Genomic DNA, 17677 nt, shown 5'->3' on the forward strand with positions numbered 1-17677 from the left:
GTGTGGTTGTGTACGTGTGATATACATACACTTTTTTTGGATCATATTTTCTATTCCGCTATTTAATCAAAAACCTTTGGGGATCAGTTAAATTGGGGGATAGTCTGTGTTGGTACGTGTGAGAGAGATCCACCTTTCCAAGTTGTTGGGGTTCATCTCATACTTCTGAAGGTTTGAGGGTGCTGCCTGTTCCATACTCCCCCTACTCCTCATCTAGCCTTTTAGGGGTACAAACAATAGTAATTGGGGCCTAGTGTGGTTGTGTACGTGTGATATACATACACTTTTTTTGGATCATATTTTCTATTCCGCTATTTAATCAAAAACCTTTGGGGATCAGTTAAATTGGGGGATAGTCTGTGTTGGTACGTGTGAGAGAGATCCACCTTTCCAAGTTGTTGGGGTTCATCTCATACTTCTGAAGATTTGAGGGTGCTGCCTGTTCCATACTCCCCCTACTCCTCATCTAGCCTTTTAGGGGTACAAACAATAGTAATTGGGGCCTAGTGTGGTTGTGTACGTGTGATATACATACACTTTTTTTGGATCATATTTTCTATTCCGCTATTTAATCAAAAACCTTTGGGGATCAGTTAAATTGGGGGATAGTCTGTGTTGGTACGTGTGAGAGAGATCCACCTTTCCAAGTTGTTGGGGTTCATCTCATACTTCTGAAGGTTTGAGGGTGCTGCCTGTTCCATACTCCCCCTACTCCTCATCTAGCCTTTTAGGGGTACAAACAATAGTAATTGGGGCCTAGTGTGGTTGTGTACGTGTGATATACATACACTTTTTTTGGATCATATTTTCTATTCCGCTATTTAATCAAAAACCTTTGGGGATCAGTTAAATTGGGGGATAGTCTGTGTTGGTACGTGTGAGAGAGATCCACCTTTCCAAGTTGTTGGGGTTCATCTCATACTTCTGAAGGTTTGAGGGTGCTGCCTGTTCCATACCCCCCTACTCCTCATCTAGCCTTTTAGGGGTACAAACAATAGTAATTGGGGCCTAGTGTGGTTGTGTACGTGTGATATACATACACTTTTTTTGGATCATATTTTCTATTCCGCTATTTAATCAAAAACCTTTGGGGATCAGTTAAATTGGGGGATAGTCTGTGTTGGTACGTGTGAGAGAGATCCACCTTTCCAAGTTGTTGGGGTTCATCTCATACTTCTGAAGGTTTGAGGGTGCTGCCTGTTCCATACTCCCCCTACTCCTCATCTAGCCTTTTAGGGGTACAAACAATAGTAATTGGGGCCCAGTGTGGTTGTGTACGTGTGATATACATACACTTTTTTTGGATCATATTTTCTATTCCGCTATTTAATCAAAAACCTTTGGGGATCAGTTAAATTGGGGGATAGTCTGTGTTGGTACGTGTGAGAGAGATCCACCTTTCCAAGTTGTTGGGGTTCATCTCATACTTCTGAAGGTTTGAGGGTGCTGCCTGTTCCATACTCCCCCTACTCCTCATCTAGCCTTTTAGGGGTACAAACAATAGTAATTGGGGCCCAGTGTGGTTGTGTACGTGTGATATACATACACTTTTTTTGGATCATATTTTCTATTCCGCTATTTAATCAAAAACCTTTGGGGATCAGTTAAATTGGGGGATAGTCTGTGTTGGTACGTGTGAGAGAGATCCACCTTTCCAAGTTGTTGGGGTTCATCTCATACTTCTGAAGGTTTGAGGGTGCTGCCTGTTCCATACCCCCCCTACTCCTCATCTAGCCTTTTAGGGGTACAAACAATAGTAATTGGGGCCTAGTGTGGTTGTGTACGTGTGATATACATACACTTTTTTTGGATCATATTTTCTATTCCGCTATTTAATCAAAAACCTTTGGGGATCAGTTAAATTGGGGGATAGTCTGTGTTGGTACGTGTGAGAGAGATCCACCTTTCCAAGTTTTTGGGGTTCATCTCATACTTCTGAAGATTTGAGGGTGCTGCCTGTTCCATACTCCTCCTCCTACTGCTCAACCATCCTTTTAGGGGTACAAACAATAGTAGTTGGGGCCTAGTGTGGTGGTGTACGTGCGAGATACATACACTTTCTTTTTGATCATATTTTCTATTCCGCTATTCAATTAAAACCTTTGGGGATCAATTCAATTGCGAGATAGTCTGTGTCGGTACGTGTGAGATCCACCTTTCCAAGTTGTTGGGGTTCATCTCATACTTCTGAAGATTTGAGGGTGCTGCCTGTTCCATACTCCTGCTCCTACTGCTCAACCATCCTTTTAGGGGTACAAACAATAGTAATTGGGGCCTAGTGTGGTTGTGTACGTGCGAGATACATACACTTTTTTTGATCATATTTCCTATTCCGCTATTCAATAAAAACCTTTGAGGATCAATTGAATTGCGGGATAGTCTGTGTCGGTACGTGTGAGATCCACCTTTCCAAGTTTTTGGGGTTCATCTCATACTTCTGAAGATTTGAGGGTGCTGTCTGTTCCATACTCCTCCTACTCCTCATCCATCCTTTTAGGGGTAGAAACAATAGTAATTGGGGCCTAGTGTGGTTTTGTACGTGCGAGATACATACACTTTTTTGGATCATATTTCCTATTCCGCTATTCAATAAAAACCTTTCTAGGGCAAGATCTTAAATTACAGAAATATGAGGAGACCGTCAAATAAGGGCCGTGGCCTGGGTCGTGGTGCTGCTGGTAGAGCTCCTGTTGCAAGGAGAGGACGTGGTCGATCTGTGCCAGCTACACGCACAAGTGAAACACCTTCCTCAAGTGTGAGTAGGCGACAGAACCTGCATCAGTATTTGGTAGGGCATCAAACGCCCCTAGAAGTGATGAGGCCAGAACAAGTTGAGGCGATAGTAGATTGGTTTGCTGCTGACAGTGCCTCCAGTTCCTTCACATTGTCTCCCACCCAGTCTACTGCAGAAAGGTCAGAGTTGGCACCTGCAGCCAATGTCCAACCGTCTTTCACCTCACCCCCTTGCAAATCAGGCCAGCAGTCTGAGCCCCAAGCCATACAGCAGTCTCTTATTCTTTTTGAGGACTCTGTCAGCAGGGTTTCCCAGGGCCATCCACCTAGCCCTGCCCCAGAAGTGGAAGAGATTGAGTGCAGCGATGCCCAACCACTTATTTCTCAAGATGAGTACATGCAAGGATCATCGCAGCACGTCTCCGATGATGACGAAACGCAGGTGCCAACTGCTGCGGCGTTCAGCATTGTGGAGACCGACAAGGAGGGCAGGGGTGAAGACTGGGTGGAAGATGATGTGGAGGACGATGAGGTCCTCGACCCCACATGGAATGAACGTCATGCAGGTGACCTGAGTAGTTTGGAGGAAGAGGCGGTGGTCGCACAGAGCCACCAGCACAGCAGAAGAGGGAGCAGGGTGCAGAAGCGGAGCGGCCGTGCCCTAGACACTACGCCCGCTACTGCCCAACGCAGCAAGGGAACGAGCGCACCAAAGTCAGCTCAAAGGAGTTCTCTAGCGTGGAAGTTCTTTAGAAAATGTGCTGATGACAGGACACGAGTGGTTTGCACCCTGTGCAATCAGAGCTTGAAGCGAGGCATAAACCTTCTCAACCTGAGCACAACCTGCATGATCAGGCATCTAAGTGCAAAGCACGAGCTGCAGTGGAGTACACACCTTCAAAACCAAGAAACGTCTCTGGCTCATCCTGCTTCCTCTTCTGCTGCAGTCTCGGCCGCTCCAGCCACATCTGTAGTGATACCGGCACCTGCCACCCCGCAAACAGACGATCTGTCAGCAACACCACCACCTGGGTCACCAACAACCATCTCCACAATGTCCCGTGGAAGCGTTCAGCTTTCCATCTCCCAAACACTTGAGAGGAAGAGGAAGTACCCCCCTACCCACCCGCGATCCCTGGCCCTGAATGCCAGCATTTCAAAATTATTGGCCTTTGAAATGCTGTCATTCCGTCTGGTGGAGACGCACAGTTTTAAAAACCTTATGTCGGTGGCTGTCCCACAGTACGTCGTGCCCAGCCGCCACTACTTTTCCAGGCAAGCCATCCCTTCCCTGCACAACCAAGTGGGGGAAAAAATCAGGTGTGCACTGCGCAACGCCATCTGTGCCAAGGTCCACCTAACTACGGATACGTGGACCAGTAAGCACGGTCAGGGGCGTTATATCTCCCTAACGGCACACTGGGTAAATGCAGTGGCGGATGGGCCTGAGGCGGATAGCAATTTGGCGCATGTCCTTCCACCACCGAGGATTGCAGGGCGCTTCAGTTTGCCTCCTGTTCCTAACTCCTCCTACTCCGCTTCCTCATCCTCTACCGCCTCCTCATCCGGACAGCGTAACACCTTCACCACCAACTTCAGCACGGCCAGGGGTAAACGACAGCAGGCAGTTTTACAACTTGCCTGTTTGGGGGACAAACCACACACCGCGCAGGAGTTGTGGAGGAGCATGGAACAGCAGACAAATGAGTGGTTGCTGCCAGCGAGCCTCAAGCCCGGCCTGGTGGTGTGCGATAACGGGCGAAATCTCATAGCAGCTCTGGGCCTAGCCGGTTTGACGCACATCCCTTGCCTGGCGCATGTGCTGAATTTGGTGGTGCAGAGGTTCCTTAAAAACTACCCCGATATGTCAGAGCTGCTGCAGAAAGTGCGGGCCGTTTGTGCGCACTTTCGGCGTTCTCACCCTGCTGCTGCTCGCCTGGCAGCGCTGCAGCGTAACTTCGGCCTTCCCGCTCACCGCCTCATATGTGACGTGCCCACAAGGTGGAACTCCACCTTGCACATGCTGGAAAGACTGTGCGAGCAGCAGCAGGCCATAGTGGAGTTTCAGCTGCAGCACGCACGCGTGAGTCGCTCTGCGGAACAGCACCACTTCACCACCAATAACTGGGCCTCCATGCGAGACCTGTGTGCCTTGTTGCGCTGTTTTGAGTACTCCACCAACATGGCCAGTGGCAATGACGCCGTTCTCAGCTTAACTATCCCACTTCTATGCCTCCTTGAAAAAACAATTCGGGCGATGATGGAAGAGGATGTGGCACAGGATGAGGAGGAGGAGGAGGATGAAGAGGTAACATTTCCAAGGCTTTCAGGGCAGTCATTCGCAAGGGGCTCCGAGGGTGGGTTCCTGCACACGCAAACGCCAGGGACGCAATTGTCCAGCAGGGGCACAGTTCTGGAGGATGAGGAGGATGAGGAGGAGGAGGAGCTGGAGGAGGAGATGGAACCATGTTCACAGCAGGGTGGCACCCAGGCCAGCTCATGGCCATCACTGGTGCGTGGCTGGGGGGATACAGAGGACACGGACGATACACCTCCCACAGAGGACAGCCTTTCGTTGCCTCTGGGCAGCCTGGCACACATGAGCGATTACATGCTGCAGTGTCTCCACAACGACCGCCGAGTTGCCCACATTCTAACTTGTGCTGATTACTGGGTGGCCACGCTGCTGGATCCCCGTTACAAGGACAACGTACCGTCCTTAATACACTCACTGGAGCGCGATCGCAAGATGCGCGAGTACAAGCGCACGCTGGTAGACGCCATGCTGCTGGCATTCCCATCTGACAGCGGGGCCACAGTGGAAGCACAAGGCAGAGGAGGAGGAGGAGGAGGTCGCCAACGCAACCAGGGCACCGCCAGCACCTCAGAAGGCAGGGTTAGCATGGCCGAAATGTGGAAAAGCTTTGTCAGCACGCCACAACAAACAGCAGCACCAGCAGCTCAGATGGAACGTCTTAGCAGGAGGCAGCATTTTACCAACATGGTGGAGCAGTATGTGTGCACACGCCTACATGTAGTGAATGACGGGTCTGCCCCCTTCAACTTCTGGGTCTCCAAATTGGGCACATGGCCTGAGCTTGCCCTTTACGCCTTGGAGGTGCTGGCGTGCCCTGCAGCCAGTGTATTATCTGAACGGGTATTTAGCACGGCTGGGGGCGTTATAACAGACAAGCGCAGCCGCCTGTCCAGAGACAATGTGGACAAGCTCACGTTCATTAAAATGAACCAGGCATGGATCCCACGGGACTTTTCCGTACCTTATGCAGAATAGCAATGGATACCGACCTTACCCACCCATTGTTCCATTTTTGCTCTTTCTCACTCTTTTGGGGTGTACCCTCATTTAAAATTTTTGAAAAGAAGCAGTGTTGGCTACCTCGTCCTCCTCCTCAGGGCCAGATTAATGTAGGGGCTATTGGAGCTGCAGCTCCAGGCCCCTACCTTTTATATAGGCCCCGGGTTGGCCATATTCACTGTTACCGCTCTTCTGTCACTTGTAAACACAGAAGTCTGGCTTCTATGCTCGCTTCCCCAGGCAGCACCCTCAGAACCTCCCCACACAGCGTGAAGGCCGGACAAGGAGGGACAGTTGGCGATGCATGGATGTGTTTATGGGCTTCAGAGACAGCATCCCATGTTGAATTAGGCATGCATGGCTGCACCCTTCCTCCTCTGGGTGCATGGCAAGGCACGGCCCTTAAGGCCCTTCAAAATCCTCAGCACCAAGCCCATGATGCTGTTAATCCGGCCCTGGTCCTCCTCCACCGCCGCTTCCACCTACACCGCCCATAGGTGTGCGCAGCCTATTGCATTAAGGTGTGCACCCCAAAGTTGAAATACACATGCATGTGTTTGCCAGCAGGGAGAGTAATGTATCGGGGCCATGTACCTGTAGGCAAGGAGAAATAGAGCAGAGCAGGTCCCAGGGAGATCTTTCCCATCTCCTCACTGGCAATGCTATGTGCACTAGGTGATTAGGGTGTGCCCAGGCACACCCAGCACACCCTGTGCGCACGCCTATGTCACCGCCACATCCACCACCACCTCAACCTCCCTCCTACTCCATATGGGCCTCGTCCTTCAGAGATGAAGAAGAACATTGTTTTATTTTTCTGTTTTTTTTTGTTGTTTTAAGTTATTTCCCTATCCACATTTGTTTGCAGAGCACTTGCCATGCTCTTAATTACGTTTTGCTGCCATTTGCAGCACTCTAGCCCTTTCCTTTGGTGTTTTAGAGCCATTTTAGTGCCTTAAAGTTTGGGTCCCCATTGACTTCAATGGGGTTCGGTGTCCGGGAAAAGTTCGGTAAAAGTCCGGGACACGGACCCGGACTTTTTTTTAAAGTTCGGCCGAACCCGTCGAACACGGACATCTAGGTGTCCGCTCAACCCTAGTAATGACCACTCTCTATCTGCTGGTGCATAGACTGTTACCCCACAGCAGAAAAATCTCTGCACAGCGTGGGATCTGAGAATTTAGCCATCACACTTCCCTTTCAGAACAATACACATTGTAAAGCCTCAAATCCAGTTAAAGGATAAGTTCACCTCTGAGAACATGTTACATGTTCCACCCGATTTTAGGGTGCAACATGTAACATATGCCAGTGCTGCAGCTGTCGCCCACTGTCTCCCCTCCCTGTCTCAGCAGTACGGGGACAAGTTCCCCATACTAGCTGTCAATGTTTGAAAACAGCTCTGTGTGTCTGAATGAACTACAACCCTGACATCCTTAGTGGCTGTCGGCTTGTAGATATCAATGAGCTACCACAGCACGGTCGGGCGCTGTGGTAGTTCATTGAGTTTTCCCGTCAGAGAGTATTGGCTTTCCCTTAGGGGTTTATGGGCAAGCAGATACACCGCCGGAGCAATGCTTTACAGGCTCCTGCAACAAATGTGAACTCATCCTTTAAACAGTTAAGAACACAGATGAAATCCATATGTTTACTTTTGTCACTTTAATTTTTTAAGAAGAGATAACCAATCTGGATAACAAGCTGACACTACAGTGTTACAAAAAAAAAAAAAAAAAAAAGTACATTGTATTGCAAAATAAGGTAGTAGTCAATAACTTCTCAAATTAAAAACATGTCAGAATACTTTTTTTTAGATATCGGTGTTCCTTGTACTACAATTTTGTATGCAAAAATGGATCATTAGTAACAAACAACAAAAAGGCAAACAAACAAAAAGGAAATAAACCAAGTTTGGGCCAATTTACAAAACAATGGCATATTGTGTGAGTTATGCAGTATAGCCCAGTAAGAAAAGTCCTAGAGAAAACATCTGTATGAAAAGCACACGTACAGTTACAAAAATGTATGGTTCAAAGAGAGAAATGAACCATCATATAACATTAAAAAGCATGGTACATTTCAGATTATAAAGCCACAGTGTACATAATTAATAAAAGTGTGATAAAGACTGGTACTTTTTTATTTTTGCAAACATTAGTTCAAAGCATGTCTGACATATACAAAAGAAATTTCCAAGCTCAAACTTAGCAACCAGTCAGCGACCAACCGAATTGACCTGTCTAACAATATGCGTTAAAAACAGGGGTTTATTAACAGGCATGGTCTGGACATGGCCAAGTAGAGATAATGATATTTAGATAAAAGTGCATTTTTGGGAACAGACGCAGAGAAAACGTTTGATCGGGTGTCCTGGAGGTTTATGTTTACACATCTACGTCACATTGGTCTAGGTGAAACCATGCTAAAATGGATTGCCAAGATATACTCCAACCCGACAGCTCAAGTTAAAGCTAAAGCGTCCTATCTGACCCTTCCCCATTGCTAATGGGACCAGACAGGAGTGCCCCCTATTCTTTTTGCCTTATCCCTGGAACCCTTCTTCCGCAAAGTCTGCCTAAACCCAAATATTACTGGGCTATCTGTTGGAGGTATACAACATAAAATATCAGCTTATGCAGATGATATGCTTTTTTCCCTGACCAATCTGCTAGTTTCCCTTCCAAATCTCCTCTCCAAATTTAAAATATACAGCTTGCTATCCAACCTGAAAATCAATTTCAGTAATTCAGAAGCTATGGGGATTGAGCTTCCCCTTCTTCTCCAAACTCTGAGATTGAGTTTCAAATTTGGTTGGACAGACTCTTCCCTGAAATACCAGGGCACTTATATTCCTCCCAGACTGTCCCGAACCTTTGAACTCAATTTTCCACCTCTTTTGACCAAAACATAAGTCTTGCTGGAAACCTGGCATCAGGCTTGCACTCATGGTTTGGCCGATGTCATCTTCTTAAAATGTGAATCCTACCAAAATATGCTTACCTTTTACAAGCTCTGTCAATAAAGATACCTTCTAGTTATTTTAAACAAGTGCGCTCTATTTGTTAAATTTTTCTGGCCACATAAACGCCCTCGCCTTCCCCTTTGCCAACTCTCACTCCCCAAATTATATGGAGGCCTAGCAGTCCCAGATATCTTGAAGTATTACCAGGCAACTCATCTTGGTAGACTAACTGACTGGTGCCATCATCATACTACCAAGCTTTGGACACAAATTGAACAAGCCCAATGTGGTATACCTTTAGTGAGTGCCCCCATGGTGTTGCGAGGCTCTTCCATTAACCTTGAGATCACATCCTCTGTTAGGGACCACAATTTGCTTATGCTCACATCTTTTTCTCCAGGTTTCCCTCTTGACTCAAGACTCTCCATTATTTCCAATTTTAGGGAACCCGCAGTTTCATTTGGGCCCTCATGATAAGACTTTTCGCCTCCTACGCCAAGCTGGTCTCTGTCTGGCTTCTCATTTCCTGTCTGGGGACCAATGGCCTTCTCTTACATCTTTATCTGACTCCTCTGGCCCTTTCCATCTCCGGGGGTTTTAGTCATCCTTTGACTACCTTTGAGTTATACTGCTTGGATAAGGGAACTTTATGTCAAGTTTTCTCAAAAATGTACAGTTTACTGGTTATCCCTCCTGAACAAACATCCCTTGTATCAGGAACTAAAAAAATAAATTAAATCACACCTTTTTCTCCAGAACAACAACACATGATTAGATTTTCTCTTAAATCTTCCATATGTACTAAGATTCAAGAAACCAATTTTAAAATCTTGAGGGGATGGTATCTTACCCCTCATAGGTTACAAACATTTTACCCCCATACCACTGATCACTGTTAGAGGTGCCAGGAGGAAAGAGAAACACTTCTCTATATCTTTTGTTCCTGCCCCAAACTTCACCACTTTTCAAAGGAGGTCAGGAAGATTATTTAGAAATTCACTGATTATGTGATTCCTGATGATCCAGCCTTTTTCTTATTACACATTTTGACTATTCTGGCAAGAATTTACAAAAAATTGATTGTATGTCACCTCCTAAATGCTGCCAAGTCATGTATTCCCCCCAATTGGAAACTCAATCAACCGCCAAGCATTAGTTGCTGGCTTCATAAGGTGGAGGAGATAAATACGATGGAAGACTTAATACATATGGCACAACACAAACATGCACAAAAACTTGGAGGGTATGGGATATGTTTGTCCTCTCTGAAAAAGGGAAAGCTCTTTTCATAACATAAATTGTCTCTCAAATAAACTATATGTCTTTGGCTACCACGTACAAAGTACCATCTCGAATCCCCTCCCCACCCTCCCTTTTTTTTTTCTTTTTCACCCCCCCCCCCTCCTTCCACCTAGCCCATATCCTTATCCTTTTTATTTCCTTTCTATTTTCTCTCTTTTAGGAAAGAGATAAAAAGGGATGGGCAGCTACAGGTCCCCCTTTCAGTAATACACCTGATGTGATTTTCATCGTTGATGACTATAGTTACACTAATGATGTTTTCTTGAAAGGGACAATCAAATATTGCCCCTGCTATTTGTGCCCATGAGCCCTCAAAGCCCTTCCTAATGCCATGTGAAGAGACCACCCCTAGTTCCAGGGGACCCCCTATACAATAACAAATGGTACTAGGGGATATTCCATGCAGCATCATGATGACATTTTGCGTACAACACGGTGTGATGTCACACACTTGACATGTACATGATGTCACCTGCCAAGCACATACACATGGCACTAGACTCACTGCCCACCTCACAAAGGAAAATAGGCAACAAGAGCAGGGTACCCTCTTCCCAAAGACAAACAAAGGAAAACCACACAGTTCTGTCAACACCAACATCAAAATCAACAAGGAAAACAATTCTATCAAATCATTTTGCTAGAGATATGAGGTTTATTTTGAATGCACCACGTCCCAGTTATTGTAAATATTGTTTGTAAAAGAAGAGATAATGGGATTTTTAAGGTGCTCATCCACAAAAATTAGACATTATATCTAAAAATATTTTTATTTCAAATATCCAAAGTTTTAAAAGAAGACATTAAAAAAACATAACAAATTCATATGGCCTTTGTACAGAGGTTTCCACTCAACATGTTGGACAGCGGGGAATGGGCATCCAGGATGAAGGGAACATATAAAATCCTTCCAGGGCGGCGGTCTGTTTGTCCTGGTGTAAGCCTGCATTAACAGAAAGTGAGATCTGAACAGGCAATTCAGCTAAATCCCCCTTTCTTTCATCGCAAGTGGAGATTTACCCCCATATACTTATATGATGTAATAATATGTCTGCAAGTGGGAACATATCTTTTTTATTTTTATTCCAATATGCTGTGGTATCTGTTTTATCTAGAGTTTGGGTTTTATCCTGAAAATGTTACCGACATTTGGGACCTGCTCTGATTGTGGCATGTGGATTGATTTTTTTCCTTGATTTGGCTATGGTGGGTACCTATTGGTCATAGCTTTCAGGGGAGGATTTGGGGGTTTTGGAATTCAATAATTAATAAAAGTAAATTTAACTATTTTGAACATACAGTTATGAATAATCTCACATCTTTGCAGGCTTCACCTGGAAAGTATGTTCTCTCTATGACACACTGATATTCCACGGATCTATCCATTTATGATTTTATCATCACATTCTTGAACACCTCGCAGACACCCTTGGTAAAAACTATTCGTTAGATGTCTTATTGAGATATATATGAATGTTATAATTAATTGTTTTTTGTAAATACATTTATGTGAAACAATTTTTTTCATGTGGATCTTTAGGATCCGTGTTTAATAAATTGATATTGTTTTTCATTTTTTTCTTTAGGGTTACCTTGTACAAGGCTCTATAAGTCTCCTGAGGAAGTCACATTTGTAGTGAAACATGTTGAGCGGAAACCTCTGTACCAAGGCCATATGAATTTGTTATGGTTTTTTATTGTCTTCTTTTAAAACGTTTTATATTTGAAATAAAATCTATTTTTAGATATAATGTCTAATTTTTGTGGATGAGCACCTTAAAAATCCCATTATCCATTCTTTTACAAAAAAGGAAAACAATCAATTTTCATTTCATTTATAAGGGGCTTCAAAATACAGGAAAAGTACACTCCTGTCCTGTCCAATAGGATTAAATACTCCCCTAGAATTTTTGCCAGTTGCAATACACAGGGGTCATATATCTTATACATTTGTAAGAAAGTGTGGAGCCTACTATGTAGGCAAAATTATATGTGAGTTTTGGCATCAGATTCCTTGCCACATTTGTTTGTTTTCATTTTGTCCTTGGTTGATCTAGAAGTGGGTGTTTATAGGGCAGTGCATGGTTGCCCTTTGCCCAGGGTTCTGGAATCACCTAGAACAGTGAGTTCTCTTCTTTTTTGTATGGTTGCCCTTTCTTTGTCTTTGGGTACAGGGTCTTTGGGGGTGTGGCCATGCTCTCGCTACTGACATTCTTTTGTGGGGTTGGTGAATAGTCTAATGGTATCGGAATCATTTATGCACCTGGCAGGTGACACTATGCATGCGTTGAGCATGTGATGCCATTTTGTCCATGTGGCAATGAGACAATTGTATAGGGGGTCCCCTGAAACTAGGGGCAGTGTCTTCACATGGCATTGAGAGAGGCTGCTGGGGCTCATAAGTAAAAATAGAAGCGGCAATATTTGATGGTCCCTTTCATTTGGGAAATTAGCGTGGTGCTATTTTGGATCAGAGTTTTTGGACTATGTTGTGTATGTATTCACATATTCTTGGTAGCATCATATAATTGTTTTTTTGGTCACTGTTTTTATGAGACTGGACCAAAGGCTTATTTACACGTTTATTTCTTATGTACACAACATTTCATAGGATAATCTTTCATGAGGAATTGGTGAAGAATTTTTGAGATACTTTTTTTATATATTCACATGTTTCACCTTGGTGATTTCTTCCTTATGTATCTCAATTTCCAGACACCCTGTCAGTAGCATCCACTCCTGATGAAGTGAATGAATATTCATCAAATGCATTGAGATTTATGATGCATTTGAGTTCTCTATTTTATTTGTAATTTTATAAAATTGAATATAAATATTGTAGCACTCCATATATTTCACAAATATGCATTTGCTAATAGTAAAGCGCTAGGAAATTCTGAATGGTAAATCAGTTGTAAGGTTTTTAACTTTTGCTATTAAAATAAAGGGTTATTTTTATTTATTTTTATTTGATTAATGTACCTCAATAAAGTCGCATTTACATTTTTTGTAAAAGATATACCTCATGTTTGGGTATTGATTTTTATAATAATAGAGCAATGGTGGTGGTACTTTCACATCTGGGAAAGAAGTACTAGAATTACAGTGTCTTGCTTTATACATTCTATGAGGAAGATTGTAATTTACAGTTAAGTTTACAAAGAGATTTACCACATTAGCATAAAATTAATCTCTCACCTTCTTTAAAGTGGTTGTAAACCCTTGCATAATACCCAGTATAGTGATTAGCCTCAGGTGATGCACGAAGACATAGCAATTAATCTTGCATAAGTTGTACTTGTTTATCTGCAGCGCTCTCTCCTGTCAGTTCAAAGTACTCAGTTCAAAAGAATTTTCCAAGCAGGTGAAATCAGGGGGCAGGGATCTGACCCCATATGCTGCAGAGCTAGAGCTCAGAGCTACCTGTGATCTGAAACCTAAGTGGAGGGAAGGGACACCACTCTCCACTCCCTGTACATAGGCTGAGGCTGTAAGTCTCCAGCTGGGTGCTGGAGTGGGGTGGGGTCATCAGCTAGGATTCTGTTGTGTCAGCTTAACTATAGGAGTGACTCAACCATATAGCAAAGGGAAGAGAGAGCATAGAGAAATTACACTTGGTGCTCTGGATTTAAGCAAGCATGCACTATAAAGGGGTATGCTTTGTTAATTTTTGATGTTAGAGGTTTACAACCACATCAAGTAAGTCACTATCCAATTTCCCAGGCCAGGTGCAGTTCAAGAATCCGCTTAAAAAAAATATAATTGGCAGTTCCAAACTGTATTTTGCGGATACTTGTCCCTTATTTTAATGGAAGCATTGTCATGTCTCAAAAGAAGCCTGCATAGAGGAGAGTAAGTTTGCTAGATTGATATTAGAATTAAAAATAAATGATCCCAAAACAGAAGGGCAGACACATACTGATAAAATACTTTCCATGTGAACCTGTTTTTTTGGACTTTCTGCGTTCCACCATTATTTTCTTTGCATGTGATTGGGTATTCTTTGCAAGGTGAATTTTTATCACAATTACTACACCAAAGGAAAATTCCTTTGCAAAGGGAACAGCCTATTTTTTTTTTTTTTTTTGATACATTTGAGAAATCACAAACAATTACTGTAATTGTATATGTTTACTATAAAAAACAATTCAGTTATACTGTATAAGAAACCCACTCCCCAACCCACTTGTACATATAATTAGCTTGCAACTTCTTTTTAAGCGTATCTGTTATGCCCAGGTTTAGTATAGGGAATTTAGCATTGTTAACCTTACAATAAGAAATGCTACCAAACTTTAGCAGGACCTCTTGGGTAACCTGGAGGGATATTTGTGGTTCCATTACGACCAAGATAACATCATGTGTATAAAGGCCTATGACATGAACTCCCAGTCCCACCTTCACCCCGTGTATGTTTGGATGAGTTGTAATGTGTTCAGCTAGTTGTTCCATTTCAAAAGCAAAAACAATTGGGAAGAGGAAACATCCTGCCTTTTTCCATTGGATATTTGAATCAGTTGAGACACCTTTAAAGGGATGTAGAAGATAGATTGCAGCTTTCCAGGACCACTAGCATTAATGGTGCATGGTCAATCCTGGTGTATGGCAAATGGGAAGAAGAGAAGTAGGTATTATATTTTTCTGAGGTTTGTCTTTCATGGGGACTGACTGAGACTAGCTAACATAGTTTACACACTTTGGTGGAGTCCAAGGAGGGGTCACTCACAATGTTTAGTATATCACCCCTATTATTGATATACCCTGTTAAAATTTCTAGATTTATTAAATCATTTTTCAAAAGAAGTGAATTTGTTTAATATCTAGACCATGAAAGTTGACCAGGTCATAGAGAGAGCTGTTGGATCTTACATACCAAGCTAATGAATCACCCCAACAGACCAAGAGTACTATAAATGTATGGGACATTATAGTATCTCTAACAGAGATAACCACTCCTCTGTTTTTTTTTCTTTTTAATTAGAAAAAGTTCTTATTTGAAAATTTAGGGTGGTTCGGGTCCTTAAATTGTAATTGAATGTTGCAACAATCAAATTGGGATATGTCTTTCTTATATTTCTTATATGTTCCCATTTACATAGCATAACTTTTAAAAATGTTTATAAATGACCACTTACTACCTTTCTAAAAAACTTCAGGACTAAAAGATCCTACTTAGCTCCCTTTCTCTTTAATGTTTGAGTGGGCAGGGCAGATATTTTCCTCAATCACTTCAGCTCCGGAAGGTTTACCCCCATTCATGACAAGACCATTTATTGCAATACCGCACTGCATTACTTTACCTGACAATTGTGTAGTTGTGCAATGCTGTACCCAAGTAAAATTGATGTCCTTTTTTCCCACAAATAGAACTTTCTTTTAGTGGCATTTGGCCACCTCCGCTGTTTTTATTTTTTACGCTCTAAACGAAAAAAAAGACCAACAATTTTGAAAAAATATATGTTTTATTTACTTTCCGCTATAAAACACATCCAATGAAAAATGTAAAAAATCTAATTTCTTAATCAATTTAGGCCAATATGTACTCTGCTACATGTTTTTCATTAAAAGAAAATCCCAATAAGCGTATATTGATTGGTTTGTAAAAAAATTATAACGTCTACAGACTATGGAATTTTTTTTTTCATTTTTATTTTTTTTTATTCTTTTACTAGTAATGGCGGCGATCAGTGACTTATAGTGGGACTGTGACATTGCAGTGGACAAATCAGACACTAAGTGACACCTTTGACACTTTTGACACTGGGGAGCAGTGACACTAATACAGTGATCAGTGCTAAAAAAATATGCACTGTTCCTGTACTGATGATGCTGGCAGTAAAGGGTTTAACATCAGGGGCAATTTAAAGGGTTGAATGTGTTCCAATGGAGGGCTTGCTAACAGTGTGTGTAGTGCTTTAACTGTGGGAAGGTGGAGATCCATGTTCCTGCTTAGCTGGAACTACTAGTCCAATCACAGTGGGAGCAGGAAACCTGCAGTGCGCATGCACTCCCCAGACCCAGAAGTGTAGAATCACGTACCTGTAAGTGATTCTGCGCACAGGTGCTGCCGCCCCACAGTACATAGTTACATAGTTAGTCAGCTTGAAAAAAGACACAAGTCCATCTGGTTCAACCAAAAAAAAAAAAAAAAAAAACCAGTATTGAGAATCCAACCATACAATCCCATATACACAATTCTTTACCTGCAGTTGATCCAGAGGAAGGCAAAAAACCCCCCCCCCAGCAAAGCATGATCCAATTTGCTACAGCAGGGGAAAAAAAGTTCCCTGATATCCTTTTTAAGAACTGGTGCCCAAAAATGAACTGCATATTCCAGATGAGGTCTTATTGATGATCTGTACAGGGGCACAATGATATCTCTCTCTCTGGAGTCCATGTCTCTGTAATACAAGAAAGGACTTTGCTTGCTTTGGAAACAGCAGCTTGGCATTGCATGCTATTATTAAGCTTATGATCTACCAGAACACCCAGATCCTTTTCCGCTATGGATTCCCCCAGTTCTACTCCACCTAGTATGTATGATGCATGCATATTCTTAGCCCCCAAGTGCATAACTTTACATTTATCAACATTAAACCTCATTTGCCACATAGTTGCCCAATGCATTGAGGTCAGCTTGTAAGTTGGAGACATCCTGTAAATAAGTTATTGCACTGCAAAGCTTGGTGTCATCTGCAAAGACTGAAATGCTACTTTTAATCCCAGACCCTATGTCATTTATAAAGCTATTAAAAAGTAAGGGTCATAGAAACATAGAAACATGTGTCGGCAGATAAGAACCATTTGGCCCATCTAGTCTGCCCAATATATCTGAATCCTATGAATAGTCCCTGGCCCTATCTTATATGAAGGATAGCCTTATGCCTATCCCATGCATGCTTAAACTCCTTCACTGTATTTGCAGCTACCACTTCTGCAGGAAGGTTATTCCACGCATCCACTACTCTCTCAGTAAAGTAATACTTCCTCATATTACTTTTAAACCTTTGCCCCTCTAATTTAAAACTGTGTCCTCTTGTGGTAGTTTTTCTTCTTTTAAATATGCTCTCCTCCTTTACCGAGTTGATTCCCTTTATGTATTTAAAAGTTTCTATCATATCCCCTCTGTCTCTTCTTTCTTCCAAGCTATACGTGTTAAGGTCCTTTAACCTTTCCTGTTAAGTTTTTTCCTGCAATCCATGTACTAGTTCACGGCGCCACTGCTGCTCACCGCGCTCAGTCACACAGTCAGGGGCAAACTGACAACTCATGGGGCCCCCGGGCAATAGGATATCATGCGGCCCCCTGTGTCCCCGCCCATGTGTCCCTGCCCACACTCAAGACACGCCCACACACAGCTCCAC

This window comes from Pelophylax lessonae, assembly GCF_965119305.1.
Source record: "Pelophylax lessonae genome assembly, chromosome: 4".
NCBI lineage: Eukaryota > Metazoa > Chordata > Amphibia > Anura > Ranidae > Pelophylax > Pelophylax lessonae.